This window comes from Hemitrygon akajei, chromosome 13, assembly GCF_048418815.1.
Source record: "Hemitrygon akajei chromosome 13, sHemAka1.3, whole genome shotgun sequence".
Lineage (NCBI taxonomy): Eukaryota > Metazoa > Chordata > Chondrichthyes > Myliobatiformes > Dasyatidae > Hemitrygon > Hemitrygon akajei.
Window position 1 is genome coordinate 9602496 of NC_133136.1, and position 26173 is coordinate 9628668.

Genomic DNA, 26173 nt, shown 5'->3' on the forward strand with positions numbered 1-26173 from the left:
CTCACTTCAGCATAACAGCAAGGCAGTCTTACTTAAGAGCTTGCAACAAAATGAAGATTGCAGGGCAAGTACATCTCTAATAATTGCCTTCACTCCCCACACCTTTGTTATTTTGTGGTATTGGCACTTCCAAAAACATGAAAGGTCGAAGTTCAAAGTTACAATATACTACCTGGAGACTCATTTTCTTGCAGGCATTTGGAGGAAAATAAAGAAATACGAATTTATGAAAAGTTATACATTAGCAAAGACAAGTAAATGACCAATGTGCAAAAGAAGACAAGTTGTGCAAATAAAACAATAATATAAATAAATAATAATGATGATATTAGTTAAACAGTTCTTGAAAGAGAGTCTGCAGGTTGTGGAACCAGTTCAGAGTGGTGGTGAGTGGAAGCTGGCATCAGAATGTATGGCGTTACTTGCGGGCTGCCCCAAGCACTCCTTTAGGTGTGTTGGTTGTTAAATCAAATGATACATTTCACTGTAGCATTCAATGTACAGGTGATGAATAAATGAAACCGAATTAGAAGTTATCCATGCCAGGTCAGGAGGCTGATGGATGCCGGCTAAACCTGAAGTTTCAACAGTTTTTATTACAACCTCATTCTAAAGGCACACACAACACACACAAAATGCTGGTGGAACGCAGCAGGCCAGGCAGCATCTATAGGAAGAAGCACTGTCGACGTTTCGGGCAGAGACCCTTCGATAGTTTTAGTTTCCTTTCTTTGTTTTAAAGTTAAAGACCAAATCATAAAATATGCAAGGAATCAAAGAGTTTTTAAACTTAAAGGTTCCGAGGTTCGTTTTTATGAAGATTATCCACGGGAAGTTATGGACCTGCGGTTTAAGTTCGTTCCAACCATGAAGGTAGCCTATGATAAGGGATTATTCCCTTCACTTCAATATCCAGCCCTTTGGGCCAACGTTTTTCCCTCCTACAGTACATTTAAAAGCTCCAGTTCTGGTGTAAGAGGCAGTAGCAGGCTATTTTGCTGTGAGATCATTGCTGATCATCCCATCCCCATCTGAGATCCACACATAGATACTGTTCTGAAAGAGACTCAAGCCTGGCTAATTCCATCCTTTCTTAGACTGAGATACAAAATGCCCCACAGAGTTAGAAGCAATGGCAGTAAACCAAATTAGATTGATTATCTTGATCCTTTATCTACCTATCTTAATTAGAAAGGATATGTACAGGGAAGAAAACAGGAGAATGGGGTTGAGAGGGACAAATAATCATCCATGATGGGATAGCACAGCAAGCTTGATGGACCAAATGGTCTAATCCCATTCCTCTGTCTTATGGTGTTACAGCATTTTTATTGGAAAAATTATTCAGTGTGCACATGTTGTCACTGAGCAAAAAACTGCACAGCATAAGGTTTTTGCACGCATTGGTCATTACAAATTATGAGGGAACATTGGCCACAGTGTCACATCCACGCGTTTACCTACCAGAAGTGGACAGGGTGGAGAAAGAACAGCTAGCTCACTGATTCTCTCCTTACCCATTAAATACTGCAAAATCCATAGACCATAAGACATAGGAGCAGAATTAAGCCATTCGGCAATTAAGGGGCTTTTACTAATCAATAACCTATCAACATCTGCTTGAAATATACCCAATAACTTGTCCTCACTGTTGTCTGTGGCAACGAATTCCATAGATTCCATTGCCCTCTGGCGAAAGAAATTCCTCCTACTCTCTGCTCTAAGGGGATGTCATTGCATTCGGAGGCTGTGCCCTCTGGTCCTAGACTCTCCAACTGTAGGAAGCACCCTTTCCACAACCTCTCTATTTAGTCTTTCAATTCTCTATAGGTTTCAATGAGCTCCACCCCTCATTCTTCCGAACTCTAGTGAGAACAAGTGCTTCTCATACATTAATCCTTTCATCCCCGGGTTCATTCATGTGAACCTGCGCTGGACCCTCTCCAATGTCAATACATAATCTCTTAAATAAGGGGCCCAAAACAGCTCAACATATTCCAAGTGTGGTTTGACCTATGCCCTAAAATGCCTCAGCAAATTCATATCTGAAGTCTACATTGGGAACCAATCCATTTCCATTCAACTGAACCTTCTGAAATTCAACTCCATGTTTCTAAGGAAAGCTGTCTAACACAAACATGTGGGAACTATGTAGGAGATCTTCCACATCAAGGAAAAGCATGGGTTTAGGTTTCCAAATTACAAACATTTTATCTGATTTAAAAAAGGGCACAACTTGAAATTTTAAAATCTAAAGGTGTCTAGAGCATTCACAATTCATTTGAGTTCCTATATTCACTTTATTTTGAAAATAAATTCTCTTAATGGAAAAGTTACTCAGTGAGGGCATTGATAACATCAGTTCAAACATTTTTTTTGTTTCAAGTTGGCAGCTGATTGAACTAAATTTTTCCCCATCCCCCTTCCGTCTCCAATTCCCTACTCTTGCCCCTCTCTTACCTCTTCTCTTCTCCACAGCTGCCTTTCACAGCTCCTGGTGCCCCTCCTCCTTCCTTTTCTCCCATGGTCCACTCTCCTCTCATATCAGATTCATTCTTCTCCAGCCCTTTACCTTTTCCGCCTATCACCTCCCAGTTTCTCAATTCATCCCCCTGGCTTCACCAACTCCTGCCCACCCCCACCTTCTTATTCTGGCTCATCCCCTTCCTTTCCAGTTCTGATGAAGTGCCTTGGCCCAAAACGTTGATTGCTTATTCATTACCTTAGATGCTGCCTGACCTATTGAGTTCCTCCAGTATTTTATCTGTGTTTCTCTGGATTTCCCACATCTGCAGAATCCCTTGAATTTATGATTGAATAAACTAATTGGCTGGCATTTGTCGACTTCAGGCCGTCAAATCTGACCCATGAAATTACTCAAATTTGATGATGAAGAATTCACACTTTCAATGAAGACTGCTCTTCACCCACAGCTGTTGAGCTGGCAAAAGGTTTCAATTTCTGACTAGTTACAGGTGCATATGAAAGTAACACAATCAACTCCACCAACCTTCCCTTGTGGTGATCAAATGTCACCTACAACACTGGATTAATATTACAACTAGAAAATTAATAGCATAAATATGACTGAAAGGGAGAATGAAACCGGTATTCAAGAACCAGACAGGTTAAAACATTTAGAGCAACACACACAAAATGCTGGAGGAAATCAGCAGGTCAGGCAGCATCTATGGATGATAATTTGATGTTTCAGACCGACACCCTTCAAAGTTCAAAGTTTAAAGTAAAATGTTATCAATGTGCATATATGTCACCAAATACAACCTGTGTGTGCGTTGTTGAGATACATTTTTTACAGGCATACTCAATAGATCTATAGAATAATAACCATAACAGAATCAAGGACTCGCTGCCCAATTTGGACATTCAACCAGAGTGCAGAAGACAACAAACTGCACAAAGACAAAAAGAAATAATAATAGTAAATAAATAAGCAACAAATATTGAGAATACGAGATGAAGAATTGCTGAAATTGAGTCTATTGGTTGAGGGAAGATCAAGACTGGAAAGGAAGGGAGAATAAACTAGAATAAGGGGTGAGGGGGAGGTCAAAATATTAATGATTTCAACAACATAAAATAAAAACAACTAAGAAAGGCAGGCACTGTAATGTGTAGAGGAACACTTCTGATAAATCAAATATTATTTGGTGAAATTATAAAGTGAAAAGGAAATGAATATCTCATTGGAAGTTAAAGAGCAAGAAGTCATGAACACAAGAGATTCTGCAGATGCTGGAAATCTGGAGCAACACAGACAAAATGCTGGAGGAGTTCAGCAGGCCAGGCAGCATCTTGTCTAGTGTCATGTTATGGACATATAATCTACCTATGTATATAAGCTACCTTATGTATGCATATTTATTGTGTTTTTTATTATTATGAATTTTTGTGCTGCATTGAATACAGATAACAATTATTTTGTTCTCTATTACACTTGAATCTATGGAGAGAATTCCCAGTCACCAGATCTTGGCCAGAAAAGTCAACTGTTTATTCCTCTTCATAGATGCCACCTGACCTGCTGAGTCCTCCAGCACTTTGTGTGCGTTAGTAAGGTGCAAGAGGCCACAATCAAAGAATAATGAACTTCACCAACCTCCCTGGTAATAATGAAGTGCCAGCACCAAAACTGGATTAATATGACAACCAGAAAATTGTTGTGCATTTGACTTTCTTGCTAATGTTCAGATAATTTTGTACAGTACACAGAATCATGTCATCGCAAGTGCCATAATCCCTTAAAACCCCATCCCACAATGGTGAAGCATCTTCCCAGGTAGTGGAGTGCATACTTGGCATTTGGAACAATGGTCAGAGCTGGCACTCAACTGATCTAAAATGGAGATAACTTCACTCTTTTTCAATGAAATCAGTGCCAAAGGCTGCGCACAGAAGCACGATTTACTGATCCATACAAAATGTAGCAGCTTTGGGATCATGGATTAGCTAACTGGATTTCACTTGCTCCACTTATGGTTTGCTCATTATTAGATAGACAATATATATCTTTTCATGCTCAGTTTCCAAAGATGCACAGAAGATTTCAGAACACTTAGTAACTTGAATTTTGTTCCTATAGATGCAAATCAAAGGACATTGAATCAGAATCAGATTTATTATCACTGGCATGTCATGAAATTTTTTTGGTAAATATTTTAAAAATATACATTTACATACTAATATGTAAATAAATAGCACAAAAAGAGAGCAAAAATAGTGAGGGAGTGTTCATCGTCTGCCCCTCCATCACAGGTAAAGCCCTCCCACCACTGAGCACATCTACTTGGAGCGTTGTTGCAGAAAAGCAGCATCCATCATCAAGGACCCCCACCATCCAGACCATGCTCTCTTTTCGCTGCTGCCATCGGGAAGGAGGTACAGGAGTCTTAGGTCCCACACCACCACATTCAGGAGCATTTATTACTCCTCACCCATCAGGTTCCTGATCCAGAATGGATAACTTCACTCACCACAACTCTGAGCTGATTCTACAACCTATGAACGCACTTTCAAAGACTCTACAAATCATGTTCTCAGTATTTATTTATTATTATTATTTTGTTGTTTCTTTTTTGTATTTGCATAATTTATTGTCTTTTGCACATTGGTGGTTCGTCTGTCTTTCCAATTTTTCAGTGATTCTATTGCGCTTCTTTGTATTTACTGTGAATGCCCGCAAGTAAATAAATCTCAGGGTGGTATTTGGTGACAGATATGTACTTCGATAATAAAATTTACTTTGAAATTAAAGTATTCAAAAGGCAGTCTGTGTTTAAAGAGTTAACAGTGATATGCTATGCAATTAAGGAGGTGTTTAACATGATTATGAACAGGAAATTGATGCACAAAAAATTAAGCTCAGAAGGGACATCCAGGTATAAAATGTCATTTTTGCAAGACTAATCAAAATCTAAAAAGATCTCTGAATGATACTTTGTCTGTATAAAAATATATTTTTAAAAAAGCAGTGAATAATCTTTTACGCAGCAGTCATCAGCTTCAGACTTGGGGCTTTTGACAAACACTGAACGCAGTAAGGAAGCTCTTATGTATGCATGATTTAATCTGCAACTAATTAATATGCAAATGTATTCATATGTTAGTTACTAAATTAAAAATGCGATGCAGACCTTATGGTGATTCTTTAGCTGAAATCCACGTTCCCCCCCCTCCGAAAATAAAGGTAGTTAAAATGTTCAAGTAAGTTACTCATACCTTCAGCGTACTTTTCAGAACTGCGTAACTTGTTGCATTAAAAGACATCAATGGATATTTTAGCAATAAAGGAAATTAGAGCTCAAAATAATGGGAGAAAATGCTTTGGACCACACGACGATGTAAAAATCCTTGAGATGCTGCGCCAATTAACAACCTGGAACACACCAGCATTCTGTTAACGAAGCAAAATAATTCCCTCTCCCTCAAAGCCATTTATTTGTCACAACACGAATGTAAGAGTGCAGAAGCATAGTAACGCGATGAGCAGTCTCTCTCACACACACACACACACACACACACACACACACACACACACACACACACACACACACACACACACACACACACACACACACACACACACACACACACTCACTCACTCACTCACTCACTCACTCACTCACTCGGATTTAAGATACTGCCAGAATTGCAAACAGTTTACACTTCAGTTGCACATTCTGGAAAATTATCACCCTGCCTAAAGAATCTAGAATATTCTTTCAAGTAATCATAAAAGAAAATTGCACATTGTAAATCTTCCTAAACTTCTGATCTAAACAACTTATATTCATCAAGGTACTTTAGAGTTGTTGAAATCAAAAACATAATTATACTAATAAGAAACAATGTGCATGTGAAGGAAAATTGAAAAGATTGTGTGCCAGAGCTTCAAAGGTTTTCTCCACGTTAAATGTTACCATAAATAGTTTTCCTTGCCACTAATTAATCTTGGAGATATCAAATACTTCTTCCTCTGATCCCCCCTCCCGAGCAGCAGATGCAAATGTGAATCGATACATCTTTCTAAGCTTGAGAAGCAAGGTACAAAATTAAAATATCAGATTTAGCCACAATATGTTAATAGTTACTTAATTCAATGTAAAGTTTCAAAAATTTTCACAGTTTAAATATAGACTAACAGACACTTAGGAACATGTGACCAGGGTATAAATTGATCAAGGGACTTAAGACACTGTCACAAATCTGACAGCAAATACTAAAAGAATTTTGAAACTGCAATATTGGCTTGAAATAAAATATTTGCAAACTTCATATTCAAAAAGAATTTGACTCATCAATATTATAGAGACATAACATATTTTAGTATAAATTGTATGTAATACATATTTTGATTAGTGTAAATATTCAAACTACTTTGAAATTAGTTTTGCGTTGCAGTTTTCAATTTGAAGCACATCAAGGCTTTGGGAAGGGTGTTTTAAAATGTCTAGCATGCATATTGGGTTTAACGAAATTTAATTTTTAAAATGAATGTCGCTGTTGTAATTAAAAGCAGCCAATTTATGAAAATGATAGCTATGCTCAGAATCCATTTTCAAAACCTATCTTTTGTTCTGAACTTCCTCTATTAAACCACTGGCAGATTTCTCAATAAAATTTCAGTTCACTAATTCAGTTTAAAAAAAGTTCAAAGAAAAAAATGGTTGATCAAAATGAGAAATCAATAATAAATAAAACCAAAATGGTTGGTTCGGGAAAGAAAAATAATTCGTTCCAGTTATCAGTGCAAACTTATATTTTTATGTTTTTTCCAGGTATTAGTAATTCAGTATTTATAATTAATAGTGATGAAAATTTTATCTCCATTATACTTAATTTAGCCAACCTGTCAGGTGGCATGTTCTCACATATAGAGTGACGTGACATACTGAAATTCCTGATAATTCAAACTGATTCACTAGTTAGCCATCCAAATATTGCTGTATAGCTATCTTGTTAAATGCTTTTCAAATAACATTATCCTCAGAATAGTGATGGGCAGCACTGTTGATGATATAACCACTTTTAAAATGTTCCCCCAAGTAAACAAAGCCAGAAGTATCACTAATCATTCACCTATTGAGCTTCTAAAATCTTCTTGGCTATATTTTTTTTTCATTGGGGAAAATAGGGCCACTGCATGGTACCAACAGATTGGGGAGGAAATGTGTCGTTTATCTTTGACGACCTTTCCAGGGAACTGAATCCACTACATTTCTAAGTAGACCCTTTGGCATTGCTAGAAGCCCACTCGCACACAATGAACGATGGCAGGCTCATAACTGCACATGCATGCACACACACAGCAACGTATTGCCAAAGCCGAATGGGCTTTTAAAGTGAATTTTACTGTGCATTTTGGTAGAAATTAGCCCATCAAGCTTAAAAATTAAATCAACATACCATTAAAAAGAGCAATTTGATGGCTTCAATTCATATTTCAAGGCTGAACACTCTCAGACATAACAGAGAGAAAAAAAGTATATAAACCCAACCATCTGAGCTAACAGGGGAAACTAAAACCAGACCTAAACTACACAAAACTCTTGCTGTTTTCAGAAATAAATATGCTCTTTTTCCTTCACCATTACGCTAAAAACTTCCAGAAAATGACCCTCAATTTGAAAGCATTAGAAAGAACAGCTGTCAGTCTTCAAATTCCATCAATATTTTTTCAGCCAGATCTCTGCACTTTGGGGATAAGCAGCCTCATTGCAGGGTGGGGAATGACTGCCGCTCTACTTGCCCACTGAATTTCTCCTTTTGTTTCAACTTTATTTTAAATTTGCATGCTGATAAATTCAAGATTTCAGGATCTAACTCGCAGGCAAAATATTCATTCTACAATCCCAACCATTCTTTCTTTTAAAAAAAAATGATTTTGTTGTGACAGATGTAAAGGGGATGTCTTAAGAATATGATTAAGGTATAAAGACAAACTTAGAGAACTATTTTGATATAAATTTAAGAACTATTATATGGTTACAACAGGGTAAGGTAGTAATAAAATTTGAGGTTCACTGAGAAAGCTCGAAGTGTAAGTAAATATAAAAATCTCACGAATTTCACATTTGGAGTCAATGTGCCTGTTTCAAGATGACGCTGTTTGAACATTGAAAGAAACACCATTAAATGCCTCAATTCAGACGATCTGTGGTATTATCACAAATGGATTTTGTCTCCAATAACTTTAGATGAACTTGGCATTTATTTGCTATTTTCCTACAAGAATGAACTGTGTTACCAAATGGGACTTCAAACGAAGACCTATTAAAAAGAGGCAAATGAATTCACCATTTCCAGAAAATAAGTCACATCTTGTTCTGGTAACATTTTATGACTGATTTGAAAATGTATACAAAAATGGGCAAAAGGATTATAAAACAATTATTATCTGGTCACTAAATGCTACGTAAGCAACAAAATAATAAAATCTGAGCAAGTTAACAAAATATTCACTGCCTCCAATCTCGCAAACAACAAAAGCAAAAGTGAATGGATTATAAACACAAGAGTCTCTGCAGATGCTGGAAATCCCTGAGCAACACGCACATAATGCCGGAGGAACTCAGCAGGTCAGGCAGCATCCATGGACAGGAATAAGGAATCGATGTTTCAGGTAAGAAGACAATTTGGAAAACAAGTGAAAAATAAATGTAGAATGTTTTGGGAAATACTAAAAAGTTAACATTAAACAGTATCAACTCTAATACCAGAGGGTATGTACTTATGAGTATGTGTTTATGGTGAGAGGGCGTAATTTCACAGGAGATGTGGGGTAATTTCACAGGAGATGTGGGGGCAAGTTCTTCACACAGAGCGTGCTGAATGAGGTGGCGGTGGAGGCACATACATGAGGGACTTTTAAAATAGGCACATGAATGCAAGGACAATGGAGGGATATGGACATTGTGTCGGCAGCAGAATTAGTTGGCCACTTGATCACTAACTTAATTGGATTCAGCACTGCACTGTGGGCTGAAGGGCCTGTTCCTGTGCTGTACTGCTTTATGTTCTAATTTACATCACCACCTGTATTGCAAAGATGCAAGTGTTGTAATAAAAAGATGAAAGACTATGCGGTACATTTATCAGAAACCAAAACCTTAACTCAGTTTTTCCTTTCAGTTGCTGACTGATTTGCTGAACATTTCCAGCGTTTCACATGTTGTACTACATTTCCCGTTTTTACTTGCTTGTATATTTATTTACTATTCTTAGAAAGGCAGTGCAGGAGGGGTCCTTCCGGCCCTTCGAGCAGTGTCATCCAGCAGTTTCCCAATTTCACCCTAGCCTAATCACAGGGCAATTACCCTACTAATCCAGGATCGAAAGGCCAGTCATATGAAGAATTCAGAAGAATGAGGAATGACCTCATTTAGACCCATTGAATGTTAAAAGGCCTAGAGTGAGTGGATGTGGAAAGGATGTTTCCTATGGTGGGAGAATCTAAGACCAGAGGTCACAACCTGAGAACAGAGGGGTGTCCTTTTGGAATGGAGTTGAGCAGGGATTTCTTTAGCCAGAAGATCGTAAATCTGTGGAAATCAATGCCACAGATGGCTGTGGAGGTCAAGTCATTGGATATATTTACGGTAGAGTTTGATAGATTCTTGATTAGATAGGACATGAAGGGATATGGGGAGAAGGCAGGAGATTGGGGCTGAAAGGGAAAATAGATCTGCAATGATGAAATGGCAGAGCAGACTTGATGGGCCAAATGGCCTAATTCTGCTCCTATATCTTATGGTTTTATGGTCTAATCCGTATGGCTTTGGAATGTAGGTGGAAACTGGAGCTCTTGGAGAAAACACTCGTCACAGAGAGAACATAAAATCTTCTTACAGATGACAATGAAATTGAACTCCATGCTGCAATACTGTCAGGCTAACTGCTATGCTACCGTGTCACCTAAACATTGGATTTACGGTAAACTGCAAAACCAGTACACATTTACAACACATACAGGACATTCTGAACAGAAAAGCTGAAAGCATAAATGATAACATCTCTGCAAAAGAAATCTTTGGAGTGGATTACCAGACTTGTTCTACTAACATAAAAGCACGTAGCATTAAATAACAAATCAAAGCCACCAGAGTTACAATTTGCAAATTATTTTAATCATCACAGAGATCCGGAATAATATAATTAAATCACCAAAAATTAAACTTGAATCACAGACCTACAGGACACAACTAATCATTCAGAATAAACTTCCTCACTGATGAACAAAATGTTAATATTTTGTAACCTGTTGTGGATATGCCAAAATATATGATGCATGATCAGCTCAAACTGGAATGATTAGAGGGTGTGGCACTTAAAAGAATAAACTCCAAAAGTTTAATAAAAAAATTTCAGCAGACTCCCAATCAATTTCCACAATTTTTCCACTCAATGAAAGTATTATTGAGAGAAATGATTGAAAAGTGGAAACTGCGCAGAAAGAACATTCTTTATATTTTTCTTGTCTTCTACAGTTATTCTCTCCTGCTCTGAGATAGAGCAACAGAAGATTCAGTATGTCTCCACAGGCGCTGGCAGGCCTCCAGTGTTCCATCTTAGCCAAGACAGAGTTTGTCACCAGGCTATTGAAGTGTGGGGCATCTTCACCCAACTGTCACACTACATACATTTTCAGCAGGGATGGGAAGACTTTCCTCAGCCTGCCTTGGAAATTTGACATGCATCCATCATCATACCAGTGCATAACAAATAATCCTGCAGATTTGCATTGCCTGGGCAGATCAGCATTTTATTCTGCAATGCGTTATGGGTAAATCACCAGATAGTTAAGAACCTGCACGAAAATATTAGGTTTTTTTTAAACATATTAAATAATTTAACTACCAGGTTGTGATCTTTGTGGATCTGGAGGGAAAATAAAGAAGAAATTTTTAAAAACATTTAGAAGAATGAAGTGGATCTTCTTGAAACTTAATGAATATTGAAAGGCCAAGATAGGAGTGGATGGGGAGAGGATGTTTCCTGCAAAGGGGGAGTCTAGGACCAGAGGGCACAGGCTCAGAATCGACGGATGTCCCTTTAGAACAGAAATGAAAAAGGAATTTCTTTAGCCAGAAAGTGGAGAATCTGTGGAATTCATTGCTACAGATGGCTGTGAATGCCAAGTCATTGGATGGATGGATGGGGGGGGGGGGGGGGGGGCGGTGTATGTATGTTTACTGCTATCTGAAATGTTCTATATGTGCCTTGTTTGACCATTGATACTGTGATTTGCACTTTGGCCCTAGCTGTACTAGTGGCTGTCATTTGGCTATCTTCATGTATAGTTGTACAATAACTAAACTTGAATTATATTTAAAACAGTGGTTGATAGTTTAAAGCAGTGGTTAGGTTCTTGTTTAGTAAGGATGTTAAAGGTTACCGGAAGAATGATGTTGAGAGGGATAATCAATCATCAGACTCAATGGGTCAAACGACCTACTTCTGCTCCTAGATCTTATGATTTTAATAATAAAAATACTAACTTTTAGTCATGAGGTTACAAATTCCTGCAAAAGCCAATGAATTACTCATTCTCAGGTTATAGAAAGAAGTAAAAAATGCTCAGGTGTTCTGGATGGAAGTTACAGTATTTATTATGAAGGAATGACCACAAGTCCTGGACGATAGGAATTGGCAGATTACTGGTTAGCACAAACTAGATGTACTGAAGGCCTGTTCCTGTGCTGTAGTGTCCAATGTCTCTAGGGAACAGTGCTGGTTGTATTTGGATTGTTGGTCCAAATAGATCAGTGATTTGGGCGGTGCATTCCAACAAAACTTAACAAGACACCACACACCGCTAGCTTGCTGTATGTACGAGCTAGGGCTTTTCTCTTCAGAGCCAAGCAGGATGGGAAGTGACTTGACAGAAGTGTACAAGATAAGAGGCACAGATCAAGTGAATAGCCAGAGACTTTTTCCCAGGACAGAAAGGATGAATATGATGGAGCATAAAGTTAAAAGGCAGAATATTTCAGGTAGTGGTTTGATAACTGATCCAATTGGCTGCTTTACCCTGGATGAAGTCTACATTGTTGAGGGATGCTGAGAGCTGCACTCCCAGTGGAGAGTGTACTATTGCACCTTTCACATCACTCATTGCTTGTTTATCTGTCATATTGGATATGCTCTTTCACTGATCCTATTATGGCTTTGGACATACTGGATATGCACACAAGAGAATGAATCTTAGGGTTGTATAAGGTGCTCTACTCTACGGGTACTTTGATAATGAATTTACTTTGAACTTTCAGAAGGTGAGAAGCTTTTGGGGAATCAAGTGATAAAACAATCATTGCAGAACCTATAGAGAGGGTGCAGAGGAGATCTACCAGGATGCTGACTGGACATAAGATATACTCTCTAATCCAAGCAGAGTCCTAGTAAATCTCCTCAGCACCCTCTCTATAAGGTGGAATAAAATCAATTTTGTATTCAAAGCATCACTGAACTTCACTTTACATTTAAAATAGCAAAGTATATATTTTGAAATCATTTTAACCTTCTTCAATTTCCTATTGTAACAATTAACATAAGGAAAATTAGTTAATCAAACAGATCAAAGTAAAACTATTCCAATGAATTTTATGTTAGTGGCATACCATCATCTAGCAGTTGTACTAGGATTCTGTCCCAAATATGGAAAGGATCAATGTTATTCACCATATACATTTACATGTGTTAGGAATTTGCTGTGGTGTGTTGGCGTGACATGCAGCAAAAAGCAACAACATTCCACAGAATAAAGAATTATATAAAAATAAACTTAGAGGTTAAAGTCCAAACACAGTCAAACTCAAACCAATGTACATGTGAAATTAAATGGAGTGTGTGTGTGTGTGTGTTCATTTTCTATTGAGTGATGCCGTAACAAAAATAAAATAAACTTGAATTTAACTAGTCCCTTATCATGCTCACATACACTTAATAGCACAACACTTCTCAAAAACACTGCAAGACAGCTGAAATTTGAGTGCCGCTAAACATGATCTGTACTTAGAAGTTAATCTATTTTTGCACTTGATTTCAGTTGAATGAAGCTGTTGAAACCAGTGCAACCAAAAATGAAACTCAGGGCAGAGTTTTTCAATGTAATTGCGCGACAAACAGCCATCTCCCTTTTGGAAAAAAAAAACACACAAAAAAAGCTCAAGAATGTGTAAAATTGGGAAAACAACTGTTAAGAGACCCTTGTAAATTAATCCGAGCATCTAGACATCTTTCAGTCCTTTCTCTTCCAACAACATCTGGCGTCCTGGTAACTCAACAACATCTGGTGTCCTGGTAACTCAATCCACACGTCTAACTTCTAATGTAGAAAAGTTATGCACGGCTCTACTCTTTGCTCTTAATTTCCTACTTTTTGAACTTATTCCCTCTGGTATTCGAACCCTTGATGAAACTGAACAAGTTGCCTAATTAACCTTGCTAATCTCTTTCATAATCTTGAAAATTTTTAATTAGGTCCCTCCAAATCTCTTCACTGATTTGACATGTGTTTTCTGTGGAATACTGAACGTAACAGAACCAAAATTCAGAAACAAACTCAGTGTTCTACCAAGTAGCTTTCACCAAAAATGAGATGTAAAAAGATTAAAATATTCAATTAGATTCATAAACATCTTATTTAATATTTTAATCCTTACTTAGATAAGATGATGAATATGCCCGGGATTTAAAAGTGATCCTTGCAATGCAAAAAGTCTAATAAATGTATAGTTAATAAATACATTTCATGTCCCTTCTGCAAAATATTAAGTTTTTCAAATGATAACTTGTGGACCTGCATCAAACATTTTTTCCTTTCCACCTCAGCTGTTTCTATGGTATTTCAGGGACAAAATTATTATTTACCATTTCATCAAATAAATCAATTACTTTCCATTTAAAAGGACACAAACATGCCAAATATACAACAGAATACATCAGCTAATCAGAAATTTTTAGGCTTTCAGTTAATCGCTGTTAATGGGGAGATTAGAGACATTATGTATTATACCTGACACATGTGTATCAAAACTTACAGTGAACTATGCCATTTATGTCAACAATCAATACACTCCAAGGATGTGCTGAGTGCAGTCCGCCAAGTGTCACCATGTTAACCACGTTATTAAATATATCTATTATTTCCCATTTACAGATAAACATAAATGTACCAATGGAATACATCAGCTAATCAGTCTTCTTGGGCTGTCAGTTAATTGCTGTTAGCATCATGGTTGGTGCAACACTATTACAAAGGCAGTGATCACTGATCAAGGCTTGATTCCTTCCTCTGCCTGGAAGGAGCTTATACATTCTTCTGTGGCCGTGTGGGTTTTCTCCAAGTGCTCCAGTTTCACCACACATTCCAAAGACGTACGGGTCAGTGAGTTGCGGGAATACTGTGTTGGCACCGGAAGAATGGCACATCCTCGCTGATTTGATGCAAACATTGCCATTCGTTATATGCTTCAATACATGTGACAAATAAAGCTGATCTTCATGCTTAATCTGAGTTATTATCATAACAGCAAATTGTCGGGTTAATTTTTTAAAATGCGTCAGTTGGTTGCTAATGGGGAAAATGCAACTGAATTTTTACAGAAGTCAGGAACGTAAAACAAAAGGCAAATATCTAGTATCCAGGATCAAGCTCAAAAGTAGTGAACACTACCAAGTGCCTGTCCTGGTCCAACCACACAGATGCCATGGCTTAGAAAGCTCACCAATATCTCAATCTCCTCAGGAAACTAAAGAGATATGGCATATCCCTTCTGATCCTCAACATTTTTTATAGATGCACTGGGTAGATCACAGCTTGGCACGGCAACTGCTCTGCCCATGACTACAAGAAACTGCAGAGTGTCGTGGACACAGCTCAGCTCATCAGAGACCAGCCTCCCCACCCCCTCCCCCCCCCCATGGACTGTGTCCAAACTTCTCGCTGCCTCAGTGAAGCCGCCAGCCTAATCAAAGATCTGACCCACACCGGGCATTCTCTCATCACTCCTCTCCCATTGGGCAGAAGATACAAAGGCGTGAAATATTGTACCACCAGAAGAGCTTCTGTAACAAGACTACTGGATGCTACCACAAGTACAAGATTCTTAACCGCTCAATCTACCTCAATGTGGTCTTGCACGTGCACCTTACTGTCTACAGGCACTAAACTTTCCTTGTAGTTACAACATTCTGCATTCTGTTACTGCTTTGCCCTCAGAACACTGATATGGTGAAATAATCTGTATGGACAACATGTATGGATATAATTTTTGCTGCAACATTGTACATGTGACAATAATAAACCTATTTACCAAATTAATCTCACATTGTTTTGGTATATCATTATCAAAACAAAGTTTGAGGTGGTGGAACAAAGGGTCGATGAAATATCATATTTATTATTATTAATTATTAAATAAATGCAGATGGTTGAGGGAAGATTTCATAGAGGTGTACAAAATTATGAAGTGTATATATAGGTTGGGTGGGTCTACAAACAGAGGTCAAGGGTTAAAGGCGAAATCTGACATGTTGAACCGGAACATGAGAGGAAGCTTCTTCACTCAGAGGATCACGAGAGTGTGGAATAAGCTGTCAACACAAGTTGTGCCACCAACTTTGATTTCAACGTTTAAGAAGTTTGGATACAGAGCCTATAAAAAATATTCAACCCTTTTGGAAGTTTTCTGATTTTATTGTTTTACACTGAATCACAGTGAATTTAATTTGGCTTTTTTTTTTATACTGATCAATAGAAAAAGACCCTTCTGTGTCAAAATGAAAACAGATCTCTACAAAGTGATCTAAATGACAAGTATAAAACTCAAATTATTTGATTGCACCCCCAAGTCAGTATTTAGTAGATGCACCTTTGGCAGCAATTCCAGCCTTGGTCTATAGTAACGTCTCTATCAGCTTTGCACACCTGGGCACTGCAATTTTTCCTAATTCCTCTTTATAAAACTGCTCAAGTTCTGTCAGATTGCATGAGGATCGTGATGAACAGTCACAAACTCTCAATTGGATTGAGGTCTGGACTCCGACTTGGCCACTCCAGGATATTAACTTGGTTGTTTTTCAATCATTCCTGCGTAGCTTTGGGTTTATGCTTGAGGAAAACAAATCTCTCAAGTCGCAGTACTCTTTCAGCAGGTTTTCTTCCAGGATTTCCCTGCATTTTGCTATTCATTTTACTCAATACCTTCACAAGTGTTCCTGGGCCTGTTGCAGGGAAGCATCCCCACAGCATGATGCAGCCATTGCCACCCTCTCATGGTAGGGATGGCATGTTTTTGATGTTGTGCAGTGTATGGCTTACGACAAACATAGCGTCTAGTCAGATGGCCAAAAAGCGCAATTTTGGTTTGATCAGACCATCAAATCTTCATCCAGCTGACTTCAGGGTCTCCACATGCCTTCTGGCAAATTTTAACTGAGGTTTCATGTGAGTTCTTTTCAACAGTGGCTACCTCTTTGTCACTCTCCCATGAAGCTGTGACTGGTGAAGCACCCAGGCAACAGTTGTTGTATGCACAGTCTCTCCCATCTCAGCCACAGGAGCTTTTAACTCCTCCAGAGTTGTCATAAGTCTCTTGGTGACCTCCATCACTCATCCCCTTCTTGCACCGTCACTCAATTTTTGAGGAGGGCCTGCTCTAGGCAGATTTACAGCAGTGCCATTTTCTTTCCATTTCTTAATGACCGACTTAACTGTACTCCAAAGGTTATTCAGTGACTTAGAAATGTTCTTGTATCCATCTCCTGACTTGGGCTTTTCAATAAACTTTTCGTGGAGTTGCTTGGAGTGTTCTTTTGTCTTAATGGTGCAGTTTTTGCCAGGATACTGACAAAAACTACAGGCAGTTGGACCTTCCAGATACAGGTTATTTTTACTGCAATCAATTGAAACACCTTGAATGTGGATGGTGATCTTCATATAACTAATCATGTGACTTCTAAAACCAATTGGCTGCACCAGTGATGATTTGGTGTGCTGTATTAAAGGGTGTGTGGGGGGTGAATACTCATGCAATCATTTAGTTTGTGTCTTAGATCACTTTGTAGAGATCTGTTTTTACTTTGACATGAAAGAGTCTTTTTCTATTGATTGGTGTCAAGAAAGCCAAATTAAATCCACTGATTCAATGTTGTAAAACAATAAAACATGAAAACTTCCAAGAGGGCTGAATAATTTTTAGAGGCACTGTAAGCACATGGATGGGATGGGTATGGCGGGCTATGGTCCAAGCGCAGGTCAGTGGAACTACGCAGATGAAATGGTTCAGGGTGGACTAGATGGGCTGAGTGGTCTGTTTTCGTGCTGTAGTTTTCTATGACTCTAATTGACACAGTTTGCCATGTGTGAATTAATTTAAAAATAAATAGACACTGAACTATGCCTACAGCACCAACATCAATAAGTTGGTCATTTATGCTACACACACAAAACACTGGAGGAACTCAGCAGGTCAGGCAGCATCTGTAGAAAAGAGTGAACTGTGGACGTTTCAGGCTGATGAAGGATCTCACTTTGCCGGGCCTGCTGAGTTCCTCCAGCATTCTGTGTGTGCTGCTTTGGATTTCCGGCCTCTGCAGATTTTCTCGTGTTGGTCATTTACACTGCTCAGTTAATACCTGGTTGTTCTGTGGGCCATGAAGGGCGTTAGGTGCAGTTTGTCAAGGTTTTAATCTTGATGGAAGAAAAGACTGCAGATGGCAGAATGTGTATGAAGACCAACTTTAATGTACAGGAAGCATCGAATAAAGTGGCTACTGAGTTTATGTTCATTGTCTTCTGTTGCTGAAGTCCATCCAATTCAAGTTTCATTGTGTTGTGTTTCAGAGATCCCCTTCTCTGCTCCACTACTGTAATATGGTGGTTACTTGAGTTCCTGTTGCCTTCCAGTCTGTTGAACCAGTCTGGACATCCTCCTCATTCACAAGACAATTTCACCCACAGAACTGCCGCTCACTGAATGTTTTTTTTTGTTTTACACAGCATCTCTGTAAACTCCAGTGACTGTTGTGCATGAAAATCGCAGGAGATCAGCAGTTTCTGATACTCTAAACACCCCATCTGGCACCAACGATCATTCCATGGTCAAAGCCACTTAGATTACATTTCTTCCCCATTCTGATGTTTGGTCTGAACAACAACTGAACCTTGTGACCACGTCTGCATGCTTTTATGCACAGAGCTGCTGTCACATGATTGGCTGATTAGATATTTGCATTAATAAGCAGGTGCACCTGATAATGTGACCATTCATACATTCAATCCACAATGTTCCTCATCAATGTTTTAGCATGTTTCCTGTAATGGAGGAGTCTGGGACCAGAGAATATAGCTTAGAATAGGAGGAAGTCCATTTAGAACAGAGATGAGAAGGAATTTCTTTAGCCAGAGCTTGGTGAATCTGTGCACTGATTTAAAGTGGAGGTTGATAGGTTTTTGATTAGCAAGAGCATCAATGGTTTTAGGAAGAAGGAGGGAGAATGGGGTTGAGAGGGGTAATAAATCAGCCATGATGAAATGGCAGAGAAGACTTGATAGTCCAGATGGTCTAATTCTATTTCTGTGTCTTGTGGTCTTAATATTTTGAAATATGGTAAAGTGCTAAATTCCAGGAAGCGTAATGGAAAGCTTTTGTCCATGATAGGCAAAGTGCTTTGATAGGTTCTTGATTAGTCAGGGCAACAAAGGTTACGTGGGAGGAGGCAGGAGAAAGTGCTTGGGAAGGGTAATATCATTTACCATTGAATTGTGAAGCAGGCTCAATGGACCGAATGGACAAATTATGCTCCTCTGTCTTATGGTCTTATTAATTAGGCAATGTGAAGTACTGGGGATGATGGAATAATGAACAAATTGAGGAAAGAAATCAAAGCCTGAGCACATCAGGAAAAATTTGCATTGGGGAACAGGGGTGGAATTAAATGAGATCTTAAGAAACAGCTCTAATCATGTATAATTTCTCCATAGGCCTCGTCTTACAAATGTTTTTTTTTCCCATTTAATTGTCTCAACAGCACATCAAGCAGAATAAACTGGGTAGGATGAAAGATCTTTATTCATTCATATCTATATATATATAGATAGTTGGGAAAAGGGGAAGGGGGGGGGGAGTGGGAAGCACCAGAGAGACATTCTGTAATGATCAATAAACCAATTGTTTGGAATCAAATGACCTTGTCTGGTCTCTCAGGGCTGGGTGTGTCTGTGCCCGCACCATTTGCGTCTCTTGCACTCCCTCTCTACCACCTATCCCACACCCCTTTCGCAGCACTCCAGCCTCACCATTCCTGACATTCTTTGCTCCCGCCAGATATACAAACTCTCTCTCTGATCCACGTTGACAAATACAGTAGTGAAAAGTCTTAACTATATATATATGCGCGAAGACTTTTGCACAATACTGTACATTCCTAAACTTTGATGTAATCTCCACATGAAAGAAATATTAAATAACTATCTACCAGCTTCATCGAAGCAATCTTTACGATCTGTTTTTGCTCTCAGACACAGTGCCATCTGTAAGATGGCCTTTGAGGTTTTAAAAAATCCTGTCAACATTGTACCGGAATTTAGAATCGAATCAAGCAAGCAAATGATTAATTTTTTCCTCTTACCATGGTATGAAGTCATACTCTCTTCTCACTGCTGCCATCAGGAAGGAGCTACAGGAGCCTCAGGACTCACACGGCCCGGTTTAGGAACAATTATTAAAACTCAACTATCAGGCTCTTAAACCAGTGGGGGAACTTCACTCACCCCATCACTGAAATGCTCCCACACCCAAAGGATTCACTTTCAAGAACTCTTCTTTTCAAGTTCTCGATATTCGTTGTTTATTTATTCACTTATTTTTCCTTTTTGTTTTTGCACACTGGTTGATTGTCCAGTTTGTGTGTGGTTTTTCATTGATTTTATGATGTTTCTTGTATTTGCTGCAAATGCCCACAAGAAAATGAATCTCAGGGTTGTATATGGTGACTTTGTATATGAACTTTGATAATAAGTTTACTTGGAACTTTGACCTTTGAACCTTTATAACTGCCCTGAAGATTTCAATCAATTTGATCACCAATAAACTCAAACTTCTGAAAACTACTTTGAATAAAATTAAGCTCAAATTCAACTTTACTGCCATTCAACCATACACATGTATACAAAACACTGTTCCTCTGGGGCCAAGGTGCAAAACACAGTAGATATAGTCACACAGAGCACATACAATTATGATTCAGCACACACAATCACAAAATAGTATTAGCACAAATCCCTGAGTGACATGGCCTGAAGATTGACAGGCTGGCATAAAGTTCGAGGTGCCTGTTTATGTAAGATCGTGCAATGTTTCTGGCACTATTAAAATGAGACAAGCAATCGTTTAAATATGTGAAACAGTAGCAATAAAAGATGAAATGTGACCAGTTCCAGTTGAGAGTGTGTCTGTGAGTTGGGGAGTGGGGTAATTGGCAGGGCATTCAGATAGGGTGTATATGTGCGCTGAATGGCAGCAGGGTGTTAAGAAATTAGTGTCGTTTATGCAGCCTATTTGTATAAAGTAGTGAGATCACTTAAAATATTGAAGCCTTAAATGTTCTGTCATTCTTTTTTATTTAATTATTTAGTGACACAGTGTAAAATAGGCTCGCCTGGCCCTTCGAGCTTAGCCACCCCTAGCAACCTCCAACAAACCCAATTAACCCCCACCTAATCACGGGACAATTTACAATGACCAATACCACAATGTGCTACAGACAGGCAGCATCTATGGATGGGAATAAACAGTTGACGTTTCAGGCCAAGACCCTTCATCAGGAAGGGTAATCATCAGGTGACCTGATGAAGGGTCTCAGCCCGAAATGTTAACCGTTTATTCCCATCCATAGATGCTGCCTGACCTGCTGAACTCCTCCAGCACATTATGCGTATTACTCTGGATTTCCAGGATTTGCAGTACCTCTTCTGTTTACAATAAACAATAAACCTACCTGGTACATCTCTGGGCTGTGGGAGGAAACCAGAGCACCCGGAGATACTCATGCATTCCACAGTTAGGACATACAGAGTGTCGTGCAAATCGTTATGCTATTCGTGTCACCTCTTTCTTCTTTAATATTCACAGAAAAAGCGATAAAAATGATAGTGGAACATGGGAACCAAAACTAAAAGCTACTCAAGCAATAGAGTGGTTTTAAATGAAGAGCATCCAGAAGAGGCCTGATCCAAAGTTGAAAGGCAGAGAAACAAACAGGCTACTTAATTAAGACAGTAAACAAGTCAATGCCAAAGTTTCTTTCCTGTAGCTATCCAGCTTCTCAACAAAACTCACTCAGGTGTAATACCCTAACTGTCCCTGAACAACAACCATTAAATGATCTTTCCTGCTTCTCCTGTTCTGTTGATAATTACTGAATTTGTTCATACGTTCACACTTATTTAAGTTTGATTATTGACATTTGCGCAAGTCACCGTTCTGCTAATAGTTGATTGCTCATGGCTGCTTGCACTGTTGTTTTGTAAACTGGAGAAGATCCTGAGAGGCAGGAATTATGAACATTTGGAGAGGCATAATATGATTAGGAATAGTCAGCATGGCTTTGTCAAAGGTCATGCAAGGCTTATTGAGAAAGTAAGGAGGCATGGGATCCAAGGGGAAATTGCTTTGTGGATCCAGAACTGGCTTGCCCACAGAAGGCAAAGAGTGGTTGTAGATGGGGCATATTCTGCATGGAGGTTGCTGACTAGTGGTGTGTCCCAGGGATCCGTTCTGGGACCCCTGCTCTTAGTGATTTTTATAGGTGACCTGGATGAAGAAGTGGAAGGATGGGTTAGTAAATTTGCTGATGACACAAAGGTTGGAGGTGTTGTGGATAGTGTGGAGGGCTGTCAGAGGTTACAGCGGGACATTGATAGGATGCAAAAATGAGCTGAGGAGTGGCAGATGGAGTTCAACCCAGATATAAATGTAAGGTGGTTCATTTTGGTAAGTTAAACATGATGACAGAATCAAGCATTAATGGTAAAACTCTTGGCAGTGTGGAGGATCAGAGGGATCTTGGGGTCCGAGTCCAAAGGACACTCAAAGCTGCTGTGCAGGTTGACTCTGTGGTGAAGAAGGCATACAGTGCATTAGCCTTCATCAATCATGGGATTGCGTTTAGGAGTCGAGAGGTAATGTTGCAGCTATATAGGACCCTGGTCAGACCCCACTTGGAGTACTGTGCTCAATTCTGGTTGCCTCACTACAGGAAGGATGTGGAAGCCATAGAAAGGGTGCAGAGGAGATTTACAAGGATGTTGCCTGGATTGGGGAGCATGCCTTATGAGAATCGGTTGCGTGAACTCAGCCTTTTCTCCTTGGAGCGACGGAGGATGAGAGGTGACCTGATAGAGGTGTATAAGATGATGAGAGGCATTGATCTTGTGGATCGTCAGAGGCTTTTTCCCAGGACATGGCTAACATGAGAGGGCACAGTTTTAAGGTGCTTGGAAGTAGGTACTATGTTTCTAAATTGTTGGTTGCTATTGTATTGTCGGTATTGTATGGTACTGTGCTTTGTGCTTGGCACCAAAATACAATCAATTCTGGTCTGTTTCACATACTGGCAATAAAGTGATTCTGATTCTGATAAAGAATACGGGCACAAGATTAAAACATCCTAGCAAAAGCTAAAGAATGTAGTGAAGTCTACACAGCTCATCGGTAAGTTGAGTAAACACGTGGAACCTATTCAGTCCCCTAAGTATCGATGAAATCCTTCAAATAGATTCTCTAGCACAGTACTGAGCTTTGTAAATCACTGAGGCCCAAAAATCAACTTTGATTCTTCACACAGTTAGTTAATCTCAATCCAAGTGACGGTAGGGATATTAGAGTCATGGAACATTACACCTGAAATCAGGTGCTTCGGCCCATCTAGTCCATGACAGGCTATCATTCTGCCTGGTCTCACCAAACTGCACATGGACCATATCCCTCCATAACCCTACCATCCAGGTACTCATCCGAATACAACCTGCATGCACCACTCTACTGACAGATTATTCCACACTCTTGCTACTCTCTGAATGAAGAAAATCCCTCTCATGTTCCCCTTAAACATTTCACCTTTCACCCTTAACACATTACTGCTAGTTGTAGTCTCAGCAGACCTCAGTGGAAAAAGCCTGCTTGCATTTACCCTATCTGTACACCTCATAATTTTGTGTACCTCTATCAAATCTCCAGTCATCTACATGCCAGGGAATAAAGTCCTAATCTATTCAAAATTTCCTATGAGTATGGCTTATTTCTTTTCTTTCCTTCATTGTTGAAATTCCAGTTACAGCTAACCAAGCCATTAAGATTGTTCAATACTTGTGAAACATAGGAGAAGATAACAGAGTTGTATGGAAGAAGCAATTAATGCTTACGGATTCTAATTACTATGATTAAAATTGATATTAAATTTCAAACGTTTAAAAACCTCACATGCAGAATCAGAATTATTATCACTGACATTTGTTGTGAAATTTGCTGTTTGTGGTAGCAGCACAGAGCAATATACAAAATATACTATAAATTACAATAAGAAAATATATATTTATGTATATGCCAAATAGATCTAAAGGTAGATGCCAGGCTAAGAGTGCTCCACTCTTGGGTGGCCCATGGTTGGGGGTTCGGCTTAGGGCTAAGAACTGTAACTGGTACAGAAACAGCAATGAAGAATCCTTCTTCATCTGAGTGTGATGACATTCCTGAGTGACTATCCGGGACTTGCAAGACTGACAGCAGTGAACATCGAGAGAAAGCTACTGACACGATGAAAAAGGCCCTGAGCATTGCTAGAGATGGAGAACCTTCATTGTTGCCCTAAGCACCAGCATCAGAACGGGCAGTAAGTAAGTATATATCCGATGATGGAGGGGAAGAAGCTGTTCCTGAATTGTAGAGTGTGAGTCTTCAGGCTCCTGTACCTCCTCCCTGACGGTAGCATTGAGAAGAGGGCAAGTCCTGACTGGTGGTGGTCCTTAGTGATGGTTGCCACCTTCTTGAAGCATCACCTTTTGAAAACTTCCTGGATGCTGGGGAGGTTGGTGCCCATAATGGAGGAACCACAAACAAAATGCAACATCCAAAATGATGAAATTAAAAGGAAATAATTTCAATACCCCAAAGATAACAGGCCAGTTTTACTCAGCTGGTAACATTTTGGACCAAGACATCAGCAAACTCAATACTAATTCTCGCAATGTACACATAATCAATGTCTATACTGTATATGCCTTTTGGTCGAGTAATGAATACCTCTTACACTGTAGCTTAAGGTTGCGGTTCTGTAAACCCCTGGTTAGACCACGCTTGAGTATTGTGTTCAGTTCTGGTTGCCTCATCACAGTATGGATATGAAGCTTCAGAGAGAGTGCAGAGGAGATTTACCACCACACTGCCTGTCCAATGAGGAAGGTTAGGGCTTTTCTCTTTGAAGAGAAGAAGGAACAGAGGTGACTTGAGATAGGCATGGGTAGGGTGGACAGCCACTGACACTTCCTCAGGGTGAAAATGGCTAATACAAGAGGCCATTTTGAGGTGATGGGAGGAAGGGATAGGAGAGTTATCCATGATAAGGTTTTACTCAGAGACTGGTGGCTGTGTGGAGCACGCTGCCAGGGGTGGTGGTAGAAACAGAAGAGACACTTAGGTAGGCACATGGATGATAGTAAAAGCGCGGGCTTATTCAGGAAGAAAGGTTATAAGGTCAGCAACAAATCATAGGTCGAAGTGTCAGTACTGTGCTGTATTGTTCTATGTTCAAAATGAGAAACAGCACATACAGTGGATTCTGGTTAATTGGGCTATTGGTTAATATAGGCGCCCATTTATTTGGGAAAGCTCATAAAGAACAAAGCAAAGTTGAGAAAATAGCCAAAAAAAAAATACCCTTTGTTTATTTGGGACACCCTGCCACTTAATTAGGGCAGTAGACTGTTGCTGAACAGTTTCTAACTAGCACCAGTTGTGTCCACTTGTGCAACTGTTAAGACACTACACTATGCTTAGAGCGAGCAGTTTCTAAACAGCATCATTTGCATGTGCTTGTGTTCAAAAAGCAGTGAATTTTGTAACTGATCATTGCTGAAAAATATTCCTCAGAAAAGGAGCGAAAAGCCGAAGTTTCTGGCTATTCCTCACCCTGGACCTGCTGTGTTCCTCCAGCATTTTGTGTGTGTGCTTTTTTTTTATGTAGCATTGGATCTGGAGTAACAATCACTTGTTCTCCGTTACACTTGTGAATTGAAAAATGACAATAAACAATCTTGAATATGAATGTTCCATTGAGATAAATTAAATTCCACTGAGGTAAAAGGTGAGAAAGAAACATACAAAAGCAGAAATGAACCACTCGGGCTAGTGGTATCGGCAACCAGACTTTTGTACAAACAAGTACAAACCAGACTTGGATGTCCTGGATGTCCTGTGCAAAATGTTAACTGCACTCAGCAGCTTCTTTATTCAGCACCTTCTGTACCTAACAAAGTGGCCACTGAGCATACCTTCATCGTCTTCTGCTGATATAGCCCATCCACTTCAAGGTTCGACATGTGTGTTCAGAGATGCTCTTGTGCACACCACTGTTGTAACACATGGTTATTTGAGTT

The 26173-nt window shown here is 39.2% G+C and overlaps 1 protein-coding gene and 1 long non-coding RNA gene across 11 annotated transcripts in view; one reads left to right on the plus strand and one right to left on the minus strand.

The window, feature by feature from the left end:
• The window catches only part of LOC140737630 (transcription factor 4-like), a 653305-nt gene that overhangs the window by 183132 nt on the left and 444000 nt on the right, over positions 1–26173 (minus strand). The gene's annotated exons all lie outside the window — the stretch shown is intronic.
• The window catches only part of LOC140737632 (uncharacterized), a 36043-nt gene continuing 18729 nt past the window's right edge, over positions 8860–26173 (plus strand). The window contains exon 1 of the long non-coding RNA XR_012101204.1: positions 8860–9142. This is a non-coding gene — a long non-coding RNA (uncharacterized lncRNA). The remainder of the gene's footprint in view (positions 9143–26173) is intronic.